The sequence below is a fragment of the Glandiceps talaboti genome, chromosome 3 (assembly GCF_964340395.1).
Source record: "Glandiceps talaboti chromosome 3, keGlaTala1.1, whole genome shotgun sequence".
Taxonomy (NCBI): Eukaryota; Metazoa; Hemichordata; class Enteropneusta; family Spengelidae; genus Glandiceps; species Glandiceps talaboti.
The window spans coordinates 14,775,273-14,792,601 of record NC_135551.1 but is presented as its reverse complement, the minus strand read 5'-3'; the positions used below and the strand labels follow the sequence as shown (position 1 = coordinate 14,792,601).

The window sequence follows — 17,329 nt, the reverse complement described above, 5'->3', positions numbered from 1 at the left end:
GTGACGATTTTCAAAATCTTGTACTATTGCATGGATTCTGGCTGCGGACTTCATCTTCAGGCACATACACAATGGTGCGCAACATGCGAATAGACAGGGCGAAATCGGCATCGGATTGGTACAAGGTTTGAAGTCCTTCTGATACAACTTTGCGATATACATTCTGGGACAAATGTAGTCCGGGGGCAGTTGTCCTTCGGGGGCAGTTGTCCGGGGGGGGGGGGGGGGCAATTGTCCTTCGGGGGCATTTGTCCGGGGGGGGGGGCAGTTGTCCGGTGGGCAGTTGTCCTAGAATCGTAGAATCGTAAATATTTGTTCTTGTCCCTGTTTCTTACATAAATTCTTTAATATTACTTATTAGTTCAAACATTACTACATATACATATACATATACATATACATATACATGATTGTATTACCTAGCTACAACACTAGTTATACAGAACATGTCATGTAAATGCTTGGCTGTTTCACAATCAATGCTTCACTTATATTGAACTTCGAGGCAAAGTGAATTTGAAGGTTTCGTAATGGTACTCTTCGTCTAGATAGTTTATAAAATTAAAATAAGTTAATCTAAATTGTTCTACTCGTCAGTATAAACTTGTCAGAAGGAATGAATACACTTTCTATTTTTGACACAAGCTTGATGGGAATATTACCTCAAATGCTATGAATAACCTAAACATTGCCTTAATAGAAACAAAAAACAGCAGATCTGCCAGGGGAAATCCCAAGGATTCCCTAACCCCAGAGGACACTCATGCATTCAACCAACAATCAGATACACCAACAACATTTTTTACTGTCATAATGGTATTAAAGTTTTCTTAAATATTTTCACCCTATTCTAATTTGAGATGATATTGTCTTTTAACGATGTGACGTGTTTGCCAAGATGGTCTGAAACTTCCTTAAACTACAAATCCCCCTACCAATGAAACTACCATTAGATGTCTGAATAGTCTAAATATTAGCTTTAAGAGTACAACTCCTCCAGGGCTTCTAGAGCGAGACCCCCAGGGACGCCCCATATGAGATGAACATATCCCAGTCTCAGGCTCTTCCCCTCTTACTGTGAAGGTACTATCAAAGTATCAAAGGCCAACCCTAAGTAGTTGCTTTTTACATGTTCGTGATGTCTTGTAAAGCTTGGAAATTATTTTCTGAAAATGTCTGAATAGTCTCAAAATTGACTTTACAGAGTTAAAAAACCCCGGGCGTCTATAGGGGACACCCCTTAAGACCCCCCTCCATAAGAGATGTACATATTCCCTTCTCAAGCTTTCTCCCTATCTATAACTGTCAAGATGCTATTAAACTCAGGACTAACCCAGGATCTTATAAAGTAGTTGCAAGACAGTCAGACAGTCCACACTGAGTCACGACCAAAAAATAAATGTCATGTGAATATTATATATGGGGGTCAATGACTTTTTGTCGGCCCGATTTAAGAATCCACGTGCACCCCCAGGAAACTGACCTGTCCCTAAGAATTACGAAGAAACACGGGCACCACTTGATATTATGCTCTTAAAGTAGTTATTGTGAGTAACGCTTTTATGAATCTGTAATAGTGAGAATACATTCGAAACTGTCTGTTATGATGGCATTAATTTTCACCCAAGTCATCTGACAACAACTTCGCTGGATCTCCAGTCAGACTTCTGTATATCATCAGTCAATGGTTAATTCCTTGTGTAGTGACAACTCAAAAACTATTCCGTATGGGACTATCAAGATTGTGATTTTAGGGAGTATAACTTGAGGCACGAGTGTGTTCAAGTGAACACAGCTGTATGGTTTATGACCTGGTATGAGGGCACTATTACCAAGGGTCAGGGTGTTATCATTGATGTAGACCAAAGTAATCCTAAGTGCTTCGAGGATAGTTGAACGAAGTAACATGGTTATTATGATGACATCCCAGGTTACGTACAAGCAGTTATACGTGGGTATACAGGCACAAATTTTCATATATTTGTTAACACAGGAATTAAGAACAAACACTTTTTCGCATTAATTTACAATAAGTCATATCCATTAACAAGATATATTATTCATTGACGAGATCGATATTTATTAGATAGACATAACAAGTACAGTGTGATATTTATTTGATAGACATAATAAGTACAATATGATATTTATTTGATATAATACTAAACAAACTGCCATTTTAACGTTGGCATCTAACAGTATCTTCTAAAACCACGTGTTATATTCAATTGGTGACCTGCAAGAGAGTGAACATAGAGTCCGAGCAACTTTACAATACTTTTTACATCTGCGAATCTAGATATCTTTCTTAACTACACTCTACATACTTTGATGACAGCTATTCTGAAGCACAAGAGAATGATACAAATGAGATAATTGCAAAACCATTTGTTTGTTATTTATTCAACATCGTGATTCTTCAAACAAATATTGTGCTAACAACAATATGTTGACATGACTAAGATTGAAATACAAGCGGTATTGTGTGATGATGATATGATATATGGTGGGATGTGATATGATATGCGATTTGATGTGATGCCGTATCATATCACATGATGTGATGCAATGCGATGTTATATGATGTCATGTGATGTGAGTTGTTTTTTGATGTTAGGCAATAATATGTCACATGATATGTATCGTAATATGATATGTCATGTCTTGTAACGTGGCATGGTGTGGTATGTATGAGGTGAAGTCATGTGATATGATATGATATGATATGATATTAAATGATATGATATGATATATGATGTGATGTAATATGATATGATATGATATGATATGATATGTGATATATATCATATCATGTCATATCATCATATCATACCATATCATATCATATCATATCATATCATATCATATCATATCATATCATATCATATCATATCATATGTGACGTGTTGTAATGTGATGTGATATAGTGTGATACAAATACTGACCTTCCGAGTGTTTATTTTCAACATCCTTGAAGATTGGGACAGCCTGCAGGACACGCGCATGGTATGCAGTTGGTCGCTATACAACAATCACAATATGTTGCGGTAACATCCAGGCCATAAATCAAATTGTTGATCCAGACTTCGGTTAATTTTTTGTCAGGTACCAAGGAAATAACAACGTCTAAGGTCGCATCTTCCAAAGTTACTGGAAGAGTAAAGAATAATTATATTGAATATAAAATCACTGTCCCTAATTTTTTCATATAAACTTCTTTATTTCAACTTCGCCAAACGATTAAGACATGACATGTATGATCTATGTTGTGTAATGTGCTCGTCTCAAAGTTGTTGATAGAAATAGAGGCATACCGCGCGCCTGTGATCAGTACTGGTTGCCAATTGCTTTTTGGTAGTATATCAACTTACTGTAGTTACATAGGTTTGTGGAAGACCTAATGAGTGTACCGAAAACGCACTAAACTATATTCAACACCTGATTAGACAACGACGGTATAGTACAGTACCTAATTAGTAAATAACAAAAATTATGTAAATTAGTCATTTTATTTGCAAGCAGTATTGATCACATATTCCTGGAATATATTTGTCACAACATTTGCAGGTTACCATGGTATTATCATAGACAATATGGGTGGGGGTTGTGGGAGGGGTAGGGTTGGAGGGTTTAGTTGGGTTGGGACTATATACAATACCTAATATTGATATGGAAGTCACAGCTAACATTTTCGAGATATACTCGTCAAGTTAGATGAAATACTTAGAAAATATTGTAAATGATATATTATGATATCTAAATAAGGACTTTACAAAGCTGTTCTCGCAAGGTTGTGTTTGATTTGATAGAGTATGAATGACATTCTGATGACGCCGCCCATAAGTAACTTTGCACTGCACTCAGCCTAGCAATCTCCATTCCTTCATGGAAGTATTACCCACCCTTGATATTCTGCTTCATTAACTTCTACTACTACAGTGTAGTAACACTAAACATTGCAGATCTACACAAACATGTCAAGTCTTGAAGCACTGAAGAAAATCGACATCATGATTACCGGCTGCGGCCTGGGTAGGGGCCGGGCATACTCTGGTAATATTATTTAGTAATAGAGAGGTTTAGATGCGCGTAGTGTCATAGTCATGTGCCTCGAAGCAACCCAGGCGTTCTATATCAGACGATGCTACGTCAAAATGACGGTCTGCACGTAACTGTTAATATCTGTTGAATGAATGTATGTTAAAAAGTTCAAGATGTCGTACGACATCAAGGTAGGAATGATACATGAATGAAACATTAAGGATCCACAATCATTTGAAAATCTTTTGGAGTTTAACTTTTACAGTAGTAATAGTTTGTAGTGTCTACTGACACTACAAATCACCACATCTCATCAGCGTCCAATTTCTATTATACACTCAGTATGACCACCTAAAGTTCTCTAACATACCAATGACTTTACTATATACATGCAATATTAATGCCCATATACCAATGTTACGGGCCTCTTTTATGTTAGGGAAACTCATATAAAACTTACATTTACACGTACGTCAGCTTTTCGAAGCTTGAAAATATTACCTGAAAAGCCATGAATTACCTAAACATTGCCTTAATAGAAATAAACAACTACAGATCAGCCGGGGCAAAAACCCCTAGGACCCCTTCACCCCAGAGGTCACTCATGCATTCAACCAACAATCAGATGAACCAACAACATTTTTACTGTCATAATAGTATTAAAGTTTTCTTGAATATTTTCAACCTATTCTAATTTGAGATGATATTGTCTTTTAAAGATGTGAAATGGTTGCCTAGATAGTCTAAAATTGCCTTAAACTCCAAATCTCCCCTACCAATGATACTACCATTAGATGTGCTGACCTTTACTACATGTATATAATGATGTCATTTAAGAACATATTTCAACCTTGTGTGAGTTATAAAGAATAGTTTCTGATACTTGATGGTGCTGTCTTGTAAAGCATGGATTCAAGTTATTGCATCAAATGGTCTGAATAGTCTAAATATTGGCTATCAAGATGCTATCAAACTATATTCAAAAAATATTTAACCCTATGTAGTTGCTTTTTACATGTTGGTGCTGTCTTGTAAACCTTTGAAATTATTTTCTGAAAATGTCCGAATAGTCTCACAATTGATTTTTCAGAGTTAAACACCTCCTTGGCTTCTATGGGGAGACCCTCTAGGACCCCTCGTAAGAGATGTATATATTCCCTTCTCAAGCTTCCCCCTACCTTTCACTGTCAAGATGCTATTAAACTCCTTTTGGAATATATTTACCCTGTGTAGTCAATAATTATATTTATGATAGTGCTAACCCGAGATCTTCAAGCAGTCCACATTGAGTCACAATCAAAACATACCTGTCATGTGAATATTGAATATGTGGGGGTTGGGGGTTGGGGGTTATCAAGTTTTAGAATTAAGTGATAACATCCGTTATGTAACTTTAAATTTTTATTCCTAACCAGGCCTATTAAAAAGGAAAAAGAGGAAACAAAAATGAAAGACAAATTATTTTATTGAGTGGAAACAAGTAATAACCATAAATATTTGACATAGTAAGTAGAAAACTGTTCTAAATATTTGACTTAAATGATTATGTTAAATAACCAAAATAGGAACATCAGGAATATTAGGTCTAAAAATGAGACTTTTTCGTCAAAGATCTTTAATTCCAAAGCTACTATGCAGATGGGGCTGGTAGTTACTATGTAGATGAAAAATATCAAGCATGTGTCATCAGCAATATTCAAATTGAGTTTAAAAATGTGAATGTCAAAAACTTATATCTCAAGAGACTAATTGGTCCTGGCAACCACGGCCACGCCCTTGGCAATAATAGAATGCCAGTATATTTTCCCAAAATAATAACATCTGGTTCGCAAGTGAGTAAATATTCAAAACTGTATGCAAATATCCCTGGCAACAGGACTAGGCCAATAGCAACAGTCAAATGATGGCGTATATTGCAAGGATAACAACAGGAATTTAATAAGCAAGTGAATAAACATTACACAAATGTAAGCATATATGCCTAGCACGAAGACCACGCCCATAGCAACAGTCAAATGATGGCGTGTATAGTAACAATATAGCTGGATAGGCAATAGATAAATATCGACAAAACTGTACATTTTTTCTACAACGCACACATGAAAAAATACTAATTAGGAGCGAACTAATCATACACAATCTTCCGAGCCGCTGCACGTTAGCCCTAACACAGCTATCACATTGGTGTTCATTTTGGGTAATGTCAAAGATAAAACGGGGACTTTGTAATTGAAAGCTTCGTATGGAAATTATGTTTCTGTAATTTCCTTATTACTAGATTCTGTATGAAGAATCCATCCCTTGGAAAAAAACACATAAGCAGACAGTATTATCTCCTGAGCAATTGACAATGTATTAGTTTCAACAACGTGAGTCCTTACCTGCACTCTCTGCAACCGCAACGACGACACATAATGCAAGCAGAACATACAGAGTCTTCATGATTGATTCTAGAATTATATGAAACGACACTGAGTTAGATAATAAAACTTATAGTGCTAATTTTTAGAATCTCGACGCTTACCAATGTATACCAAGTTAATATATTCTCAAATACAGTCCACTAAACATAATTATTTTCAAAGCTACAGAGACAGATTTCCCCTGGAATATTCATAATATCACAGTCCAATATCAGGATATAAAATCAGTAATACACTATAAAACAACAATTAACCAGGCACTCTATCAGCTCTGTTAGCGTGTGACATCGTCATCAAAGTCATCTAGCATAATGAGCGTCATGTTATAATGAGCCGACTCCTACCTACTTACAGACTATAACCAAACTAAACGTTTAATTGAAACCGTCATTGGCTATATATGACCTCTAGAATTATTGTATTTATGCCAATACCCCGGGTATACTATTAAAAAGAGAAGCGCTTCTGATTTCATAAGTTCCATGCCATGTCTTTTTGCAAAAGCATGAAACGGTAGTAACAAATATATTAACTCTTAAGTCCAGTTTTCTTTTCTATTTGTAAAACGGTTGCCTTTGTTAAATTAATTATGCAAACGAATCATTAAGATTATGAGCTACGTCAACATGCTTTAAAGGACATATGCACTTCTTTACCATCAATGCATGTTAGTACTAAATTATCCGAAATTTAAAGCTTGTATTGTAAAATAATTGCCTAATTATCAAAACTTGCTATTTTTGAATATTAAACATCACAACTAAAACTACATCAAACATGTAAATATTGTCTTAAATTTGAGGTTTGTATTCTTAAGATAGCCTAACTATATCAAAACATACTAATCTCGAAAATATTTTTGTTGAGCCAGATGACGATTTCTCTCAACTCAAGTGGTTTCCGTTACATACAAATGTACAACTTTCTGTCAAATCTAATCGAGATAATGTTCATGATATATATTGCATGAATTGCAAACTCTGAAATAATTATACTAATCATATACGTCAAACAAGTATTTTGTCAATATAAAAACTTCACAAAAAATGAAAGACAAACTCATTGACAACATATACAGGATCAGGTGTCTGGCGATAGCACATAAACCAGAGATAACATACCTGAAATAACGAGTATACTTTTCTCTTCTTCAATAGTTGACGATGATCTTCTTGACGGACTTTGTTATGAATAAGATGAAATGAATTACTCCCGTTATATACACTCTATTTGCGTGACGACAGCTCCACCTTCGTGCTAGTAAAATTTGAATGCGTAGCTATGTAAGTAATACATTTATGGAAAAATATCTCATATTGGTAAAAATTACATGCCATTGTAAACCATTAATCATTATAGTACCGGTATGTTAGCAAGTTAGTATGTGTAAGATGAACAATGTGTGTTTATTACACACGTACACTACTATGCTGGCTTGTCAGTTAACGAAGGTTGACAACCTGGTTAGTTATTCCAATACATTGCTCGCAAATCTGAAACCACTTGGATCGGCGTCATACCGACCAAATATATGTGACTCCGTACTCAAGTAGGAGCCTCAACGTTCTAACTTTTTTGTGTTATCAAAGTCGTTGGGGTTTGTTTGACAGGTCAACAAAGTGCCGTCAGTATGGTATCATTCAATGATTCAATACGCATTTGTAATATTTGTGTTCCGTTTACCAGGGAGCGTATGCTGTCATAAATTGACTCTAACACGCGGAAATTTATTACTAACATTATATCGGAGATCTTTATGGTTGATTTTACATGTTGAGTTGATAATTACGTATTTGAGTCTGCATTTCAAATGTCAGCTTAATAAACATTTGTTGTAAACACGCAAACACAAAGATGTACCAGCGTTATAATCTTTAGGTGATGATGAAATCAAAGCGAATATGTAATATGGTATGCCTGTGTGTACCATTGACGACATAAATATTCGATTAACATCAAGGGAGAACCGGGTATGTTTATTCATATAGTGAAATTTGGGTTCCCCATCACAAAATAAGTGAAGTATTGATGGTGACATAGTAATACGGCAAATGGTCAAGGCATTTAGCGACACTAATGACATTATCACATAGAAAGCCTAACAACAAGACTGCTTGAGTAGTAAATTAATACGAACTTGGTGTTTTTAGATAGAATTGAAATAATAAGTTATGACATGATAACCCCTTACATACCTGAGACTCAAAATATGATGGAATATAAGATAAGTGATTGTGTTTCAATGGATGTTCTTATTTATGTAGTACGATTGTGAACTGGGGCTAGACATCTGAATTAAGCGTGTTGATATAGAAAGATATAGATTAACTCTGGTTGTACCTTTCTTGACCTAACTACATATTTAAGACAATTTATGTGAATGGGTAGACACTCTGTACAGCGCCAACAGCGGTCGTACAGACAATACAGTCAAAGTAGGTTGTGTACAATGGAGTATTGAAACTTTTATAACTTTCAATGCTTTTCACAGTCAACCAAACACTTTCATAGTGTCCACATTTGGACCTTTCAGAAAAAGGTATGGCAACCTTTGCCCCAGATCTAGACCTTCCTGTTAATGGACTAATATGGGTATTGTGACATTGAGATAGAACAATAAAATATCTTATTTGCGTTCAATGGTGAAATCTAGTTAACACTGTATTAGTGGAAATGTCTTATTGGTTGTGAAATAGCCGTACCGTCCGATTAAACCACTCGATGCGAAACTGGTCAACTGGAGGCGCATCGTATACGGGGATTGGACTTCAGGATGTAACAAATATTCAAAGACAGTTAACGAAGACTGTGAGAAAATCATATACAGTCTCAGTTTTACTAATTGTTTGTCAAGGAGTGATTGTTGCATACACTAATTTAAATGCAATCATGACTATTCTTTGAAATCATTATCGAAATCATTCAGTGTCTAAATTATATCAACATTGAAATGATTTACACAATTGATTTGTTTAAAGATCCAACATTTCCTGTTTGTAAATCATATACTGCATAATAGTTATAATAGTCATATATCTCATGCTGGTGAAGATGACGTGCCACCCATTAATCATACGTAGTGCCATTATGTTCGGCAAAACAGTTATACTGTATCACGAAATGGGAAAACATCCATTGTAGTGGTTACTTCATAGAAAAAGGAAAGACATTTATCATACTTAATATTAATCATGCTATTATAATAAAATATAATTACTCAGGTCAGCTCTAAGAAGTACTAATGTAACCAATTCAAAACGTTTCTTTCCCACCATATTCCTGTACAGGTGCGCCCATTTCCAGCTATTTTTAAAAGAAGGGTAACACGGGGAGGAGGAGGAGGGGTGAGGTTTTACAGATAGACGAGGGTTACACTTCTTTTGATGAACAGCTTTATATTGGGCTGGTGATAAATGATTTATACTGAGTTTCGGCCACGTAGGTCAGTGATGTGACATTCAATGATTCAATACAATTTGTGTTTGCAACATTTGCGTGTCATTTACACTAGTGAATATCTATCATAAATTGAAACTAACACGCGGATAGTTATTGCTCATTTTGAATGGGAGATACTTATTATTGATCTCTACATGTTTAGTCGATTATACTTTATTTACATCAGTGTTTTAAATGTCAGTATAATAAACTCTCGGATACACGCGAATACGAACATATATCAACATGTTAAAGTTTGTTAGGTGATGATGATTAACATGAAGGGACTACTTGAAGTGTTTGTTTAAATAGTGAAAACTGCTTCCTCAGTATTAAAGATATATACGTGTGAAACGTTGTTGATCGGCTTACTGTCACGGTGCAGTTTATCGATATTTAATGTTCAAACGGGAAGTACTCACTCGCGAACGAAACATACGTATCTGGTTCAACGAACGCCAAACAAACCACTTAGTTGATTTTATTGCATGAACAATTTCCGTTCCCCTCAGATGGGCTAAAAACCCAACTTAACTATATTTCAAAGTATACACAAATCTCTATTCTTAAGGACATCATCTGAGATCTAATATCCAATCACCTTCTCTAGATTAGTAATACAAGTTCATATCTCAAAGACCATACAATAGTTGTGTAATATTACAATTAAGTTCTAAAATTAACACATCATGTCATATTAAAACTTGTTGACAGTTCAATCGTACCTGGTACAAACAATTCCGAAATACCCAATGTTGAGATGTCGACGACCTATGTTGTTAGGCGTAACGGAATGTCACTGTATGTACACAGTTTAAATGCTTTTAGACTTCAATTTAGAGTTTATGATGACAATTTACCAAAATATCCTGAATGGATATAATTTAGATATGTGACTCGTGACACGTATATACAGTTTGTGTATACAATACATTTAAGGCAGAAACTTTAACAATCTAATAGTTGGATATGTTTTCTTTCACACCTCTGCCATAAATGTCCGAACTGGTGGAAGTACAGAAAGTTGTTGAAAGTGACATGTTAATAGTCATCATTAAAGAGTCGGTCACCTTCTTTCTATATCCCAGTTTGCGTTTGATAACTAACGATGTAGTTATGTGAATGTCATTGCACTGATTTGTCCAATACGTCGATGCTTATTTTGCATTGTTTCCAAACCACCGGTTCAGATATACGCCGGTATGTTTTAAATATCATTGTCAACACGCAAACAAGAACATCTGGTAACGTTTTCATAATTAGAGGGTGACGAAACCAAAACGGATACGCCTGTATGAATACCGAAGGACAGACACACTCCGGTATTACGCACAAAATGTCACTCGGATCCCCTACCCTCAACCCATTACATACGCAAACGTTTCATGCATAACCACTATCACTACCGTCACCACCGTTACTACCATACTACCATTGTAACATATTCACATGTGAAATGATCTGTGTTGTTTGTACGACCTCTGTCGACCGGGTCCAGATCATCTACACATGCGCATAAATGATGTCTGAATGTATAGTTCAGCATTAACGTATCTCTATATACATCACCACGGAGTAGTTTAATGCCTAAAATACTAGTTGTCCATGAACATCGTCATCGGCTGAAACACAATCACTTGTCCTATAATCCATTATAATTTGAATCTATGGTATGTAAGGGGTTATCCAAGTTAGTATTTTAATTACTAGACTAAATCAAGCGTTCTTGTTTTTAGACTCTCTCATAGTGTCACTTGTTTCGCTAAATGTCTTCACCATTTGCTGTGCGACTATTTCGCAATGAATGACTCTCTCATTATGTACTTGGTAGCCAACAGTGACAGTTCTCTTACAGTAGGTAGGTAGGTATGAACACCTAAAGTTATCAAACATATTAAATTTAAAGTGACTTTATTTGTTATGTCTGCTATAAACATTGTAATGCTGTTACCATCGTTATAGACACTACAACTTGTGTATGACGTACGAAACAAAGTGAGATTTCAGGACCCTCAATTCTTTCTTATTACCAATTAGCTTCGAAACGCACTTTGATTTATACCTACTGTGTGAATGTATAAATTTTCAGCAGCCTCAATCTGTTGTCAAACCTTATTCATGACAATCAAAGATCGTATTGGTGGTATAAACACAAAATCGCCAACAGAGGACTTAAATGACTTGGATAGAATACAAATAAGTTGTTCTCAAACCCCTTTGGCAGCAGAAGACACATTACGAAATCTTTCTGCATCCACCACGAACATATATACTGCCGCAAATGTGCTTAAATCCACGTTAGTAGAACCAACACATTTTGAATGCACAAGCATTAATGTTTTCCGACCTACATTGTGTGGTGAACAGACGTTGTGGTAACAGACGATAACAAAAGTTCATTATATTTTAGAAATAGCTATGATATTGAGGTCACAAAATAACACTTTTTAGTTGTATTGATTGTAGAATAACCGTATAATAAAATGATGTCCAATCTCCTTGTACAGTGCGCCATCATCGGTTCCTCCAACACAAACCAAAATCTGTCAACTAGCGTCAGAAGTTGAGGGCGCATCACATATTGGGATTGGACTTCAGGATCTAACAAATTGTCTATGTGATTTAGCGAAGCCTGTGTGACGGTGAAACTGTTGGCCCGACACAACAAAAACAAAGAAAGAACGATGAGAAATTAACGAAAGATGGAGGACATTAAAATGGAGGATGTTGCGATAAACAAATCATCATTTAATTACATAACGTTTAATATTTCAAAGTTTGTCTATTATGATTGCTTATGAAATATACAAAGGCAGAATTTGCTGGACTGTATATAAACATATCCCCCTTAATAATATAATGTTATTCGGCAATACACACTACACCATCCGATAAGGCCTAAAAATAGTTTGGTTCCGGTTACCTGACCCCACCTAGTTTTTTAACCAACCCTAAACCTTTTTATGCGTATTCGAGAAAAAAGACCAATACAATCGCGAAAGTTGTGAAGTTTCGGAAGAAATAGTGAATGCGGAAACTGACATCAACTTAAAACAAGATTGAAATTGATATGAATACCTTCCGTAACGGTAACCTTGAGTTTTTTTGTTCCTACACAAACTAATTGCTGAAATGCAACAATCTTATCTGTAGTAAGCTATTAGTACATGATATACCCCTGAATTGGCAAAAAAGTGTGTCAAACTATAAGAAATCTAAAAGGACTTTGTGATATCAATCTAAGTATGTAGTGGAACAGGCCTAGGTGTAATGGTTTTTTGAAATGAAATTATTCAAATTCACAGATACACACAGACATACGTACATTTACCCATCTATACAGAACAAATGTTAGGATTGCTTATTTATATCATTCGAACATAATGATATTTTTTTATTTAGCTCTATATCTGTGATTTTTGAAGTCCCAGTGAAAGTTAGTTTTTCTTTTAAAAATAGATGGGAATGGGCACGCCTGTACAGGAATATGGTAGGATCCGTAATGAAACGTTTTGGTTATTTAGTACTTATTTGAGCACTGAGTAGTAGAGCCCAATATTGCAACACAGTAACAACATTTACTTAATTTATCTCATTTGCAATGTCCTGATAATGTTAATATAAATAAATGCACGCACACGCGTTCTGGCAGCAAACTCGCCCTCAGTATCGAAAGATTTATAAATACAAAAAGAGAGAGAAGGTCTTCAATTTTGATCGAAGAAGAGATGGTATGGATTTATCTTGGCGAATTCTCCAGAATGAATTTTCGGTAGAAAGGTGGTGATTTGACCAGGAAGTTGAAGCTGGGCTGGTTTGACTGAACCGCATCACTGAAATACCCCCACTTTGCTTTTGTTCCGTGTTTTTTCCAACCAATACAGTCTGCAGAGAAAACACAAAATAAGTCAAACTACATTAACTGCTACAGTAACTTCAGTAAAGACAACTGCAGAGATAATCATGAACAATTAGAAATTAAAAAAAAATATTCGCGTCGTCGCACCACTTTATTTAGGCAACATATCCTGACCACAAACAAAGCCTGTATTTATTATGACGTACAGATCTAATTACTGAAAACATGCTGATAACTTGTTAAGATTAAAAGCAATATTTTCAGGATAGATGCGCTTTGGTATAATAGCAAATGTATGTACCAAATTATATTGAATTTGAAGCTGTATGCATTCTGTCGTGATTTACATTTATTGGTTCATATTTTGTGTTATACGTTGTTGTTGTTGTTAACATTGTTGCCATTTCTGATGAACTCATTATATAGTCATACGTCATACATAATCAACTAATCAGCACGCAGCCTGACGATAAGGCAGACGATCAAATCAAAATTTCTTGTGTGATGTAAGTTTCAGTTACAAGTTGGAGTGTGCGTGCATTCCTGTGTGATATGCAAGTTTCAGTTACAAGTTGGAGTGCGCGTGCATATAAAGAACAGAGTTCCCAGTGTACTAGTACTACTTGATTGTATTGTCATTTCTATTACTGCTATTTTCCGAACCCCTTTTCTATTGTGAGTCATCCACACATTCTTGGTATATAGCCAAATTACCAAAAACCATTAATTACGTAAATTGCTCATTAATATTCATGGTATGTTCGCCAAGACCTAGTCAGTTCTTGCCATTACCCTGCGTAACACGTGTACCAAATTCCGTTTGAATTGAGCCAGCCGTTTAAAACAAAAGAAAATGATGATACAGATACACACACACACACACACACACACACACACACACACACACATACATACACACAGACACACACGCACAGACTCGCCGACTTTTCTCCCCTAATATATATCCTTTCTTACAGCAGGAAAAAAAACAATATAAAGCTGTTCTTCCAATCTTTAATGGTTGTACATCTGATTAGAAGAAACGAATAACACAGAGCACATATAAAAAACATAGGAAAACATAACAACCTGAATTAGACACTCACAAATGAGTAACAATTATTTGAAAAAAAACAAAATAAAAAATCTACCTATCCCATCTATTTTGAAATTGACCGGAACCGAAACCACACAATTGTTCTTGTTAGGCCTAAGCTGGAAGATTTCGACTGCTTACCATTTGACATGATCATAATGAACAGCGCCATCTATCACAGAGTGGACAACATTGCAGTCGAAAGCTGTCTAACTGTGATTTGTGCTGTGTAGCTCCAAATACAAAGAACCTTTGACTAATATACAGTTATAATACTTTAATACCAAATTCTGAGGTTGGTTTATTTTTACAAATGCATTTCTGTAATTTCAGTAAAAGAGAAAGCGTATCTTCGAAATTCTAATGTTTAACACACTGCCAGGTCTACCATGTGTATGTCTTTATATTTGTGGTGTGTATGCTCCAAACGTTTACATAGATAGCTAAATTCAAAGGAGCCAGCTTGTGAGTGATGATGTTTATCGTTGTTATATTTATCTTCACATAAAAAACTTTCTCCCTGGATTTCATACCTCATCAAATCGAAAGTGCTTGCTTTAATGTAGGAGAAAGCGAACAGTGCAGTGTTGTGTTGTTCCAGCTCGACCGGGAGTAAGAGCGCCACCAATGTTTGACTGTGAGTAACCGACTGGTGACAAAAGTCACGTAGACGTGCTTGTTACAGGTCATTCACATTGTAATCACTATGCGTGCAGCATACTGATTACAACAACACATTATGTAATAGGTTTTCTCTTGACAGCTAGTACCCGACACTTCCGCGTTGATTGCCAACAGTTTTACAATTTAAATACAGAAAATGAAGTCTCGTGGTTTTTATATGGTAACTGGAGTGTATTGCAGGTGTGTGCACGTTGTTAATAATATATAGTTATAACCCATTTTTGATAATATAATTCATAACTAAGGGAATGATTCACCATGTTAAAGTGTTCTTTTTCAGAATGTTATAATGTTTTGTTTACCATGTTCAAGTGGTTTGTTCACATTGTTAAATGCATAGTGTTATGTTTTCATGTATAAGTGTTCTGTTCACCATGTTCTAGTGTTCTGTTCATCATGTTAAATTGTTATGTTCACCGTGTTAAAGTGTTGTGTTCACCATGTTAACGTTCTTTGTTCATGTTAAAGTGTTTGATCACCATGTACAAGTGTTCTGTCATGAAATGATTGCTCGTGGGTAAGGGTTGATGCCAAAATCTGTACAAATGTTAAATACCATAGACCGATATTTCAATATTTATTATTTCGGCAATTCACCCCCCCCCCCACACACACACACCGACACTTTCTTAAATATAGTAACATTCGGCTTTTTAAATTTATAGAAATTAGAGAAATAGCTCTAACCATGGCTCTGGTGGGTTAAGTAATGGAGAAAGCAATGCGTTGACATATTGTCACCAAATGTTGGGTAAAAAATCTCTTTGCATATTTACGAAAGAGATTAATGAAGACACGTAATTGTCTTTGAGTTTACGATAAATGATGTCTATTGACCTGTAGAATTGTAACCTTGTTTTAACGTGGTTTAGAATTCCAGTGACCTTCAAACACTTTCAAGTTAATTATGGTAAACAGCAGGATGACGTCATCTTTCAACTTTTATCCAATCGTATTGAAGACAATATGACTTCATTGAGCAATACCTGTAGGTTCCGAGTAATCTCGATACAGAATGATATAGAGTGAGTTGAGTATTGCAGTTGTGTGTACATATGTTAATATCACCAAGAAACAACTCGTATACGTTCATATATATTTCACAGTTAGTCATTGGAAATCTTGGTTCAGAACCGTGTACATAACCTTTCGTATACCTCACCTCTAGACATGTTGATACTATTATGAGAATTTGGAAAACTTTAAGTACACACGTATAAGAATAATCATGGGCACCACTTGATGTAATGCTCTTAAAGTAGTTATCGTGAGGAACGCTTTCAAGAATTTTGTAATAGTGAGACTACTTTCGAAACTGTCTGATGGCATTAATTTTAACCCATGTCAGCTGGCAACTACTTAGATGGATCTCCAGTCAGACTTCTGTTCTGTATCTCAACAGTCAATGGTTAATTCCATTTGTAGTGACAACTCAACAACTATTCCACAAAGGAATATCCAGATTATGATTGTAGGGTGTATAACTTCAGCCACAAGTGTGTTCAAGTTAACACAGCTTCATGATTTATGACCTGGTATGTAGGCACACTTAACAAGGGTCAATGTGTTGTTATTGATGTAGACCATGGTAATCGTAAGTGGTTCGACGATAGTCGAAGTAACATGATTAATATGATGACATCCCAGGTTACATACAAGCAGTTATACGTGGGTATACAGGCACAAAGAGTCGTTTTCGTATATTTGAGAACACAGGAATTAAGAACAATCATTTTTTTCGCATTAATGTACAATACGTCATATCCATTCACAAGATATATTATGCAT

At 35.5% G+C, this 17,329-nt stretch overlaps 1 long non-coding RNA gene across 1 annotated transcript; it reads right to left on the bottom strand.

The window, feature by feature from the left end:
- Positions 1-2,070: 2,070 nt before the first annotated feature.
- Positions 2,071-7,636, bottom strand: LOC144433442 (uncharacterized). The gene is made up of 4 exons (XR_013480767.1): positions 7,586-7,636; positions 6,423-6,491; positions 2,946-3,150; positions 2,071-2,236 (listed from the first exon to the last, which is right to left on the bottom strand). It is a non-coding gene; the product is annotated as an uncharacterized LOC144433442 (long non-coding RNA).
- Positions 7,637-17,329: the final 9,693 nt, after the last annotated feature.